General features: G+C 44.4%; 1 protein-coding gene across 1 annotated transcript in view; it reads right to left on the reverse strand.

Moving 5' to 3' along the window:
• The window catches only part of LOC141171086 (calcyphosin-like protein), a 61045-nt gene extending 53781 nt beyond the window's left edge, over nucleotides 1-7264 (reverse strand). The window contains exon 1 of the mRNA XM_073655193.1: nucleotides 7149-7264. The gene's annotated coding sequence lies outside the window, so the exon portion shown is untranslated. The remainder of the gene's footprint in view (nucleotides 1-7148) is intronic.
• Nucleotides 7265-13150: the final 5886 nt, after the last annotated feature.

Here is a 13150-nt window from a genome sequence, read left to right on the forward strand (position 1 = left end):
CTTTAACATGAAAAAATGGCATCCTGTCAGTGTGATCAATCCTCTTAAACCATCTATATGGGCATTCAGGTCATAGAAATTTTAAGAAAATTATAACTTGATATTTGTAATCTGATGTCTTATTACAGAAAAAAATATGATTTTCTCATGTGCAAATGAGCTGTTAAGATCTATGGGACAGATATAGATTTCCCTGAGAACCTGCCTCCAGAGCTTATTTTAAATGAAAGGGGGCATTACCAGTGTGAGACAAGTAATGACTAATAGTCTGCTCTCCTGATCAACATGTCTCACCTTGGTAACACCCCTTTTATTTATAATAAGCTCTGGAGGCAGATTTTCATGCAGATCTGTGTCCGGCCCATCGATCTTAACAGCTCATTTACATATTAAGAAAAATGTGGATTTCTCTGGAATAAAACACTGTTTTACAGATATCAATGTGTTATTTTGTTCAGCTTCCTATGACCATCCATATAGACGGAAGGTGGATCCTACTAACAGATTCCCTTTAAAGTATAAATATATACTACTTGCTAACATACTTGAATTAATAAATGTGCTCCAGTCACAAGTTAGCAGGGACACTCCTAGCAGTTCCACTTCCATCTTGAGTTTGTCACAGGAGAGAGCCCCCCTGTCAATATGTCACTAGTGAGGTAAATGAAAAGAAGGGGCTCGCTGACTGATTAATTTCAGTGCATCAACCATGACAGAGAAGTGTGTTAGCTCAGGTTTTTAGAGAATCCAGTCAGCCAGCCCCCTTCACAAGCAACTCTGATGACATTCTGAACCCGTTATTAGTTTTTGTGCTTTAAAACTTAATAAACATAAAATGACATGAACAACTAACATTCTTTGCACAGGCACCTGCATGGATAAAGGGGGTTGTGACTACGTGCAGTTCATGTTACTACATGAAATATAATTATACTTCGGGAACTTTTCCGCCTTTTTTCACATTTCACCCACACATTTAAATGTATTTTATTGGGATTTTATGTGACCAACACAAAGTAGCAAGTATTTGTGAAGTGTAAATGACAAGGTTTTCTAATTATTTAAAAAATATAAATCTGAAAATTGTGACGTGCATTTGTATTCAGCCCCAAGTAGTCTGATACTGCTAAATAAAATCCTGAGAGACCAATTGCATCGAGAAGTCACATAATTAGTAATTGAGTCCACCTGCATGTCATTTATTCTCAGTAGAACTACAGCTGTTCTGTGAAGGCCTCAGAGGTTTGTTTGAGAATATTAGGGATCAAACAGCATCATGAAAACCAAGAAACACACCAGACAGGTCAGGGATAAAGTTGTAGAGAAGAGTAAAGCAGGGTTAGGTTGTAAAAAAAAAATAGCCCAAGCTCTCAACATCTCACGGAGTATTGTTCAATCTATCATCCAAAAATAGAAGGAGTACAAGACATGTCCACCTAAAGCTGAGTGAGTTTCTGGGATCCAGACAGACTCTTGGATCCTTCATCCAGCCACTGACGTTTCTGGATTGTGAGTCATGGGGAAAGCAAAAGAATTGTCAACGGATCTACGGGAAAAGGTAGTTGAACTGTATAGCACAGGAAAAGGATACAACAAAAATATCCAAGGAATTGATAATGCCAGTCTGCAGCGTTCAAACTGTGATTAACAAATGGAAAATCAGGGGCTCTGTAAGAACCAAACCACAATCAGGTACACTAACAAAAATTTCACCACAACTGCCAGGAAAATTGTTTGGGATGTAACGAAAAACCCACAAATAACATCAGCTGAAATTCAGGACTCGGTGTGTCTATTTCAAGATGCACAATAAGGAGGCACTTGAAGAAAAATGTGCTGCATGGTCGAGTCGCCAGAAGAAAGCCAAAACTTCTGGAACAAGGTCATTTGGAGTGATGAGACTAAAATTGAACTTTTTGGCCACAACCATAAACGTTACGTTTGGAGAGAGGTCAATAAGGCCTATGATGAAAGGAACACCATTCCTACTGTAAAGCACGGAGGTGCATCGCTGATGTTTTAGGGATGTGTGAGCTACAAAGGCACATGTAACTTGGTAAAAGTTGAAGGAAAGATGAATGCAGCACGTTATAGGCAAATACTGGAAGCAAATTTCCACTCATCAGCCCGTAAGCTGGGCAAGGGATGTACTTGGACTTTCCAACATGATAACGATCCAAAACATAAGGCCAAGTTGACCTGTCATTGGCTGCAGCAGAACAAAGTGAAGGTTCTGGAGTGGCCATCTCAGTCTCCTGACCTCAATATCATTGAGCCTCTCTGGGGAGATCTCAAGCGCGCTGTTCATGCTAGACAGCCAAGAAATGTACAGGAACTGGAGGCTTTCTGCCAAGAAGAATGGGCAGCTTTACCATCTGAGAAATTAAAGAACGTCATCCACAAATACCACAAAAGACATCAAGCTCTCATTGATGTTAGAGGGGGCAATATATGGTATTAAGAACTAGGTATGTGAACTTTTGATCAGGGTCATTTGGATGTTTTTGGTTGTCATTAAGATTTAGAAAGAGAAAACACAGTAGTTTGACAATAAATGGCTTCACCCAATCAATACCCATGAGTGGAGAAAAAGTTTTTTTGTTATCATTCATATTCTCTGAAACAAGGCCACGAAAGGAAAAATTCTGCCGGGGTATGTAAACTTTTGAGCACAATGTATATCTAAAACCGTAAGCATAATAATCTAGAAATTATTTAGAACAAACTATGCCCTTACTTACAAGGTCTTTACTCCCTCTAGTTTCATGCCAAATCCTACTTTGCACAGTTGAAATTCGTAGCTGCTCCTGACGGGATTGACACATCAGCTACTATTTTCTTAAAGAGGAGCTGATCTGCAATACCCAGCAGTGGCAGCCAGGGCTGTGGAGTCGGTAAGCCAAACCTCCGACTCCGACTCCTCAATTTCCATGCCACCTACTCCACTCCACGACTCTGACTCTCTCATACATGGCTCATGTTTAAGTAATAAATTTACTGTAGCACAGATTCATCCCCGCTAAAAGTCTAGACCCTTAGATCAGGAACAGGACAGACATTTATAGGACATTTCATAACTTTCCCAAATTCTTATGAAAAAATATTCCCCACAACCTGCATTGAGCTACTGTACCCAATTTATTATCTATTTTAGTAGTTGGAGTCGGTCCATTTTATTCTAACTCCGACTACACCAAAATGGACACCGACTCCACGACTCCGACTCCAACTCCATAGCCCTGGTGGCAGCTACACATTGAATAAAGCTGAGCTGTTCAGCTTCATTTAATATCTACATCTTGCTGACCATGGAACTGATTATTCTAGAGCTGGGTGTCAGACCCCCACCAATAGGTCAATAATATGCCTACACAACCTCATTGTAAGGGTTGTGTTAACTTCATAAGTGGGTAAAATTGCAAACTACTTTGTAAAGTAAAGACAAACAACTTTACAATTTACCTTTTCTTAAAAATCCTCTCCGTTCTCAAAAATGTTAGGATTTTTAATTTTATGGCATATTGCTCATTGCCTAGGCTACTGGCCGCCACTGCAGAGTATCAGAGGTGGCTGATTTCTTAGAACATGTGCTTTGCATGCTGATAGCTATACAGTTTGTAGAGCAGCTCTGAAGCTGGCTGGATTGCTTTAGTGCCAACTGTGCTCCTCCGATGCTGATAAAATAAAAACATGTTCGGATCACAGTCAGCAGCAATCTATATCACAGACTGGTTATTGTGAGCGGTTCACAAGATAAAAGTTCCATGTCTCCTACAATGCTGCACAAAGCTGCTTCTTATGGCAGCATCCGAGAACAGACAGTTCAGACCAGTGACTTGACCATTCCAGTGGTCCAAACTGTCATTGTTCAGGAGTGCACCACCCCCTGGAAGCAAGAAGTCAGGAGGCAAGGGAGCAATGTGCTCCTGAAGAAAGAAGATTAGATAAACCCTTTAATCCTCTCCAGACTCCAGCACACCACAACACTTCACCCTTGTTACATGATGGCAATAGAGTGGAACAGGGTTGTATTTGCATTACATTACAAGACTTCTGGGAAGATAAAAACCCAAATCAGGTAGTGGAGCCATCAGCCTAGTTATCAATCCGCTTCTCTCTGGCTTCTAAATATCACATAGTGTGTTACTCCTTGATAGCACTTTGTAAGATGATTATTCTGTAAAAACCCGGGTTTTTTGTATTAAAGGGGAATTTCCATCTCCAAGTTCCTATCCCAATATGTAGTAGGTATAATAATGATAATATTAGCAAATGCATCCAATTAGAAATGTAGTATAGTTCTTCTGATTCGCTATGTCGCTTAGCTCATGTGCAGGTCATTTCAGTAGCTTAGGTATTGTGATGAACCTGTAGCCGCCATCTTGGTAATGATAAATCATATCCAGGGATGGCCACACTTCAGCAGCCCCCACCCTTGGGACCTTCTGTTAAAACGTCAACTAGATAGTTTCCCCCCATCCAGGCTCCTGTAAGATAAGAAGCCCCGGGGCCTACTTAACACTTGAATGCTAGGAGCTTCAAAGACTTCGAGAGGAAACACAGCCAGCAGGGGGGGGTGCTTCGTCTATCTGTACCTGACCATTTGTCCCATAGGACTAGTTTCTTTGTCTGTCACAAGCATGGAGGCATAAGATATAGAAACATGAAAAGTACACGCATGTTGCGTGGGATGGGCCAATAAAAAAATATCACGGCGTCCCGGAGCCATTGCGCACACAAGCCTCCGCGGTAGACGTTTGTACGTGCTCTGGAAGCCAAGATATAGCGCTGAGCCATTCCTGAGGACCGTATGGTATCATAATTGATATCAAAAGGTCGGTTACGGCGGCCCGAATCCATGGGAACCCCTGGGGGTATCCTGAGACCATCCCAGAAGAAGTTATTGGGTTCCATAGAATTTGGGCTTCTGATCGAAGTTAGACCTGAGGGTGGAGACTGAGCCAGCTGACCTCACCAGCAGTGGGCGGGACGGGGCAGGTAAGATAGCAGGACAGACAAGAGATAAGGCAGTCTTGACCCAAGAGTGGTGTGCTGAACATCTGAGCACCAGCTGAGGCCACCAAGGGGAGGAGCAGTTTGACCATGCGGTGGTAGGCCTCAGCCTGTAACAAAGAACCGTGCCTGCGACCGCAGAATCCTCTCCCTGCGTCACAAGAGAATCAAGAAACCGGTAACTGATATGCTGTGGTGATTCTGTGTGTTGTATTCCATTGTTGTATAGTTTAGCCTGACCTTATACCTGTGTATATTTAGTTGTATATCGTGTATCTAGTGTATTATTATAATCAATTACCTCAAGTAATTGTGGGCCTGCCTTTTATTCTGCATAACGAACGCACGTCCGTGTGAGCTCGGCTCAAGCCAAAAACGCTACCCAGGGTTGGTTCCTGACCCGATATAGGCCCATTCACGGACTGGGCGTATATCTAAAATAGGGACTGGTGGCAGCATACCAACTGGGGATTGGGGAAGGCTGGTAGTGACGGTCGGAGGTTCAGATATATATATTCCTGGCGCGGCCAAGGAAGATATATATACCGCCCTCACTACAGAGGGCCCCGATACCCAGTAGGTTACAGGACAGTCTCCCTGGCGACCGCTTATCCTAGGTGCAGTTCCTTGACTGACCTGAGGCTAAGAGGGCGCTAGCGAGTTGTGCTGTGTAGTGACGTTACGGTTTAGTGACGTTGAAGGGAACACTCTACCGTGTTCCCTGCGCTGGTTGCAGCTTCCTGGCACTACTTTCTCTAGGTGCAGTACCTTGACTGACCTGAGAGGTAAGGGGGCGCCAGAGAGCTGCACCCACCGGCCAGCTTTCATCACAGGTATCCACGGTTACAACCACTCATATAGTGACAGTCAGTTAGTTAGTTGTTAGTCGTCGTAACCATGAATATCTAAGCTACTGCAATGCCCTGCACATGGGGTAAGCGACATAGCAAATCAGAAGAACTATACTACATTTCTAATTAGAGGTATTTGATAATATTTATTATTACTCCTACTACATATTGTGATAGGATCTTGAAGATGGGAATACCCCTTTAAATTTTGTTTTAAGCAAGATTTCACTTTCCGTCCAGGTGTTAGTATTCATGTTACATCTTTCCAACCTGTTCCTTTAAACATTTGTCTCTTTTGTCTTTACATGCATACACCGCTAGAACTAATCAGTGGTAATAACTGGTGTTGGACCCCCACTGAACTGATATTGATGATTTATACTTAGAATAGGTCATCGAATAATATCATATACCTGGAGAACCCCTTTAAGGAAAAGTGAAAAACATCAACTATATTTTGCAGCAATCCTGATTTTCTTCTTCTTGTCCTCTGGAGTGTGTGTATATTAGCTCAGTGACTCAGCTTTTTATAGTTTCTTAGTTTCTGTTGCTATTGTAATGATCCCTGGGGATATTTTCCTCTCCTGTGAATCCCCTTGTTGATATTTGTTTACATCTAGGAATGTAGGGATCAAGCACCATAAATAAAATCCACCATTATGCTTTACAACTCCGCGTAATTACTGCTGCTAAATCATTGCCAACATTCTCCATCCTTTATAAATAGATACTATAGTATAACAGAGAGTGGAAGAGGGAAAATGGCCCAGAAAGGGAAATATCCCCCATACAGCAAAATCATTTAAAGCTTGGTATACTGGGAAAGGGAAAATGGGGGGAAAGGAATTGATCACGACTTTTGCGCCAGTTTTATTGTGTCTAAAAATCATGAATTGTTGTTTCGCACCTTTGTGCAAAAATAAATCTTTGATGAATCATTTTCCTCACTATGTGTTTATTAATTTAATATTCAGGGATATATGCTTAGGGATCCTAAATTATTAATCCTACATCTAATTATCACATGATAATGGCCCCCATTATTCAAGATATAAACTGCATATTTCCATACAGTACATAGCTAGGTAAGATGACATATCACTAAAAAAATCAACAGCATAATAATAGTAATAATAATAATTATGTCCTTAATTGAGTAGTGCACCTGTGTGATCAGTGAATGACACCCTTATTTTCTGTGCCAATTTTTTAACAAGCAAAACATTTGATCAAGAATGAAAAAAGTACAAATTAACAGCATGGCTAGCAGTATAACTATCTCACCTGTAATTGCTGTTGCCTCTGCTGACACACAGCTTGTACGGATATAGAGCGGACCACACTCAGTAGTTACAGCTGTAGCTGTAGAGATGTATATACCCTGTATCCATAGTAACATCAGCATCCTCCTGCGTCATTATACTTCAGCATACAACCCAAAGGACAACCCTGCCCTCCTACTGAAGAATACTCTTCATTGTGTAAAAGCTACCTAAATGTGCATAACCCCTCTATTTATAAGATAACACAAGGGGTGTGCAATTAATTTTCCCAAGATGTCACATGAGAGACTGTAAGTGTTGAGGAGGGCCGAACCTACATTAATTCTGCTTATTATTACTATTTGACATTCATTTTAGCTGCTACTGCTACTAAATATTACGATATGGCTTATTGTAAAATGTATTGTTATCAATAGCAGCTAATCAAAACCATATAATTTACTGCTTTATGCAAAGTTTATAAATCATACTGCTCCTGTTATACAGCCATTGTACCTTGATCAACTGCTACACTCATACAGTATGATGCCCCCACAGCCCCCATATAGTATAATGCACCTACTGGTTCCCCCACACAGTGTGATAACCCATATGGCTCCCACCCGGCAGTTTGATGACACCAGCGGCTCCCTCCCCACGGTATGATGGATCCCCACAGCTCCCTCCACACAGTAGTATGGACCCCCTCGCCTTCCTCGGCACAGTATGTTGGACACATTTCTTATCACAGTATGATGGTCCTCAGTGGTCCTTTCACACAGTAGGCTTGCCCCCACCGCCTCTCCTTTCTCAGCACAGTATGTTGGACACATCCCTTATCACAGTATGATGGACCTTAGTGGTCTCTTTGCACAGTATGATGGACCCCATACAGCATGATGGACCCCACAACCCCTCACACAGAATGATGGACCTCACAGCCTCCCCACACACACAGTATGATGGATTACCATCTCCACACAGACTATAATGACCAAGATACTGGCGCATGCACAGGACATTAGAGTCTCTCGCGGTGTTGTCATTAAACTGCTTGGTCTCTGACCTCCTGCGTGTTCTTCAGCATGATGACATTAACGTGTTGGTCCGCCCGCAATTTGCCGGTGGACTTGTCAGGTTTCTGGATTAGGTGAGTATATGGTGTTTTTTATTTTAAGTAATACATGTGGTGGGACTGTATGGTCATCATAAAGTATGAGGGACACTCATACACTGTGGGGACTACTGTTTGGGGGACGCTCATACATTGTAGGAACTACTGTGGGGAACCCTTTGATATTGTGGGGCCCTCATAAAATGTGGGATCTTTATACAGCATGGGAGCTAATGTGGAAGCCATTATACAGTTTGGGTGCTAATGCAGGGGCCATTATATAGTTTGAGAGCTACTGTGGGGGCCATTATACTGTGTATGAGCTAATGTGCAGGCTATTATATTACAGTTTGGGGGCTAATGTGGGGATCATTACACAGTTTGGTGGCTACTGTGGGGTCCTTCATACAGTGTGAAGGCTACTGTGGAGGCCATTATACAGTATGGGGACTACTGTGGGGGCTATAATGCAGTGTACGGGTCATCATACAGTGTGGGGTCTACTGTGGGGACCATTATACAGTATGGGAGCTAATGTGGGTGTCAGTATATACAGTTTGGGGGTTACTGTGGAGGTTATCATACAGTGTGGGGAATACAGTATGGTGTCCCTCATATAGTGTAAGGACTAGTGTTGAGCGAGCACTAAAATGCTCGGGTGCTCGAAGCTCGGTCCGAGCTCGCCGTGATACTCGGGTGCTCGACCCGAGCAACGAGCCCAATGTTAGTCTATGGGAGACCCGAGCATTTTTGCGGCGGCACCCCCGGCAGTCTTTTAAAAGCCTAACAAGTGCCCAAAACGATAGTGACAGTGCTCAAATGACATGGGGACAGCATGGGGATCGCCCCAGGAAGCATTTCTGACCCCCAGGTCACTGCTGTCAACAACGTGGTCAGAGGTATTAATCCACTTTTAAGGGTTCATAATAAAACGTTCAAAAACGAAACTGAAACTGCTTTCCTGTGAAATATGTTAAGGAAGTTCCTTTCCAGGGTAAAGACTTGTGTATAAGGTAAAATAAATAACCCCCCGAAAAAAAATACTCCTCCACACCTTGGGCTATGTTCACAAGTAGCATTTTTTATGTCTTTTTGCACTTTTGTATTGCTTTCAACCGTGACAAATGCGGGAAATGTCATTTTAACATTTTACAACCTTATCAGCCCATGTGCTGTGTGACACATGCATACAGTGCTGAAAAGACATGGGAACACCATGGGGAAGACCCCTGGAAGCATCTCTGACACCCAGGTCACTGCCTAAAAGTGTGCCCATCAGAAGTCATCCTTGCCGCATCAGAAGATGCAGACTTGCAACTATCCCCGTGCAAGTTCTTGTCCCAGGGAAGTGTTCAATTGTACCTCCCCCATTCCTTGCAATGCAAGCACAAATATGCAGCCAACCACCCACCCACCCCCAGGCTACAATACCATACTGCTTGCTTGCACTTGAAATTGGGCCTTTTAGGCATGTGGAGGCGGAATCTGGCCACCACGTCATGGCTGCGTTGGCGGCCTGGTATCCATACTCAGTCCCCAGCCGCCCGGCGGCCGGGTGTCCACACTCGGTCCCCAGCCGCCCCCTGGACCGAGTATGGACACCCGGCCGCCCCTTGGTGGCTGGGGACCGAGTGAGTCCACACACGGTCCCCAGCCGCCTGGGGGCAGCCAGGTGTCCATAAACGGTCCCCAGCCACCCCTATTTCTCCTTGGAACATCCCCCCACACACTTTTCTTAGCCCGGCCTGCTTTAGGGCAGCATTGGACGAGCCCACCAGAGAACCAGACTCCTCCGGTGGGCCCTGGCTTCTCCATCAGGGGAGTTGAGAGTGCCAAGGTGAGGACCATGATGATGATGATACAAGTTAGCATCTGCTTTGTTTTCTTGGAATGCAAGCGTAAGTGTGCAGCCTGCCACCCACCCACCCCCAGGCTGCAATACCATACTGCTTGCTTGCACTTGAAATTTGGCCTTTTAGGCATGTGGAGGCGGAATCTGGCCACCACTTCATGGCTGCGTTGGCGGCCTGGTATCCATACTCAGTCCCCAGCCGCCCGGCGGCCAGGTGTCCACACTCGATCCCCAGCTGCCAGGGGGCAGCCGGGTGTCCATACTCGGTCCCCAGCCGCCCCGCGGCCGGGTGTCCACACACGGTCCCTAGCAGCCTGGGGACAGCCGGGTGTCCATAAATGGTCCCCATCCGCCCCTATTTCTCCTTGGAACATCCCCCCACACACTTTTCTTAGCCCGGCCTGCTTTAGGGCAGCATTGGACGAGCCCACCAGAGAACCAGACTCCTCCAGTGGGCCCTGGCTTCTCCATCAGGGGAGTTGAGAGTGCCAAGGTGAGGAGCATGATGATGATGATAGAAGTTAGCATCTGCTTTGTTTTTTTGGAATGCAAGCGCAAGTATGTAGTAGCGGCTAGGCCTGAGGTGGTCAGCGGTTTGGCGCATATCTTACCTCCTCCGAGGATTGCTGGATGTTTTCCTGCTACTATCCCAGTTCTATGACTCCCGTTAAAACAAAGCTTCAGATGATAAATGATGGATGAGGCAGTGGCAAAGGAGAAAGAGCAGGAGGAACAGGGACCATTCATATCAATATCAGGCCAGTCAACCACATATGTCTTGTAGGATATGTTTCTGTAACAAAAGGAGCGGTTCGGCTACACAGTAAAAGGGCATACAGTGAGTGCAATGCCTACCAAAAATTTTGAGGCACTCCAATGCCCCTTGGAAATGACATGGAGGTCAGAGGGCCTTAACTAAACCGTTTTTTCCATTTATAGCAACTGGGTCTCCTGTACACTGTTAGCCTAAGCAGTGAATGGAAGGCTTTCCAAAAATTATGAGGAACTGCAATGCTCCTTGAAACAGACGTGGATTACAGCGTACTAAAAACCTTCTACCCTTTATTGGGGAGTGGGTCTCCCTTAGTTTTCGCCTTTGCATTGAAAAGCAAAAGCTGACTAAAATTAGGAGGAAATGCAATGCCCGTTGTAAGAGTCGTGGAGGTTAGAGGTAATTAAAAACAACATTTCAATGCCCCTTGGAAGAGCTGTGGAGTTCAGAGTGGCTTAAGAAGATGCTTTTAATGCCCCTTTGAAGAGATGTGGAGGTCACAGTAGCTTAACAAGACGGTTTTAATGCCCCTCGGATAAGTGGTGGAGGTCGCTGTAGCTTAACAAGACGGTTTTAATGCCCCTTACAAGAGCCATACAGTACAACATCTTAAAAACATTATTCCCATTATTGGGGAGTGTGTCTCCCATAGTCTTTGCTTATGCTTTCCAAGCAAAAGCTGCCAAAAATTAGGACGGAGGAACTTGCAATGCCCCTTACAAGAGCCATGCAGTACAGCATATTACAAACATTATTTCCATTATTGGGGAGTGGGTCTCCCATAGTATTTGCTTATGCTTTCCAAGCAAAAGCTGCCAAAAATTAGGACGGAGGAACTTGCAATGCCCCTTACAAGAGCCATGCAGTACAGCATATTACAAACATTATTCCCATTATTGGGGAGTGTGTCTCCCATAGTCTTTGCTTATGCCTTCCAAGCAAAAGCTGCCAAAAATTAGGACGGAGGAACTTGCAATACCCCTTACAAGAGCCATGCAGTACAGCATATTACAAACATTAGTCCCATTATTGGGTAGTGTGTCTCCCATAGTCTTTGCTTATGCCTTCCAAGCAAAAGCTGCCAAAAATTAGGAGGAAATGCAATGCCCGTTCGAGGAGTCGTGGAGGTTAGAGTTAATTAAAAACAACATTTCAATGCCCCTTGGAAGAGTTCAGAGTGGTTTAACAAGACGCTTTTAGTGCCCCTCGGAAAAGTGGTGGAGGTCCCAGTAGCTTAACAAGACTCTTTTAATGCCCCTCGGAAAAGTGGTGGAGGTCACAGTAGCTTAACAAGACACTTTTAATGCCCCTCAGAAGAGACGTGGAGGTCCCAGTAGCTTAACAAGACCGTTTTAATGCCCCTCGGAAAAGTGGTGGAGGTCTCAGTAGCTTAACAAGATGCTTTTAATGCTCCTCAGAAGAGACGTGGTATTCCCAGTAGCTTAACAAGACGGTTTTAATGCCCCTCGGAAAAGTGGTGGAGGTCCCAGTAGCTTAACAAGATGCTTTTAATGCCCCTCGGAAAAGTGGTGGAGGTCACAGTAGCTTAGCAAGACGATTTTAATGCCCCTCAGAAGAGACGTGGAGGTCCCAGTAGCTTAACAAGATGGTTTTATTGCCCCTCGGAAAAGTGGTGGAGGTCCCAGTAGCTTAACAAGACGCTTTTAATGCCCCTCGGAAAAGTGGTGGAGGTCCCAGTAGCTTAACAAGACGGTTTTATTGCCCCTCGGAAAAGTGGTGGAGGTCCCAGTAGCTTAACAAGACACTTTTAATGCCCCTCGGAAAAGTCGTGGAGGTCACAGTAGCTCAACAAGATGCTTTTAATGGCCCTCAGAAGAGACGTGGAGGTCCCAGTAGCTTAACAAGACGGTTTTATTGCCCCTCGGAAAAATGGTGGAGGTCCCAGTAGCTTAACAAGACGCTTTTAATGCCCCTCAGAAAAGTGGTTGAGGTCGCAGTAGCTTAACAAGACGCTTTTAATGCCCCTTACAAGAGCCATACAGTACAGCATCTTAAAAATATTATTCCCATTATTGGGGAGTAGGTCTCCCACAGTCTTTGCTTATGCCTTCCAAGCAAAAGCTGACAAAAATAAGGACGGAGGAACTTTCAATAATGGCAACATGGACCACGGTCACCCTGCTGGTATAGTGGTGGTGGAGGCTGAGGATAAGGAGAAGAACATAAAACAGCCAAAATGAGGAAGCGTATACCCATGTGTGGGTGTGAAGTGGTGCATGTGAATACACCTCCCGAAATAACACAGTGGATTTGACTTTATGTTAC

The sequence above is a fragment of the Phyllobates terribilis genome, unplaced genomic scaffold (assembly GCF_046119375.1).
Source record: "Phyllobates terribilis strain yellow unplaced genomic scaffold, ASM4611937v1 Scaffold_1__5_contigs__length_1240528914, whole genome shotgun sequence".
Taxonomy (NCBI): Eukaryota; Metazoa; Chordata; class Amphibia; order Anura; family Dendrobatidae; genus Phyllobates; species Phyllobates terribilis.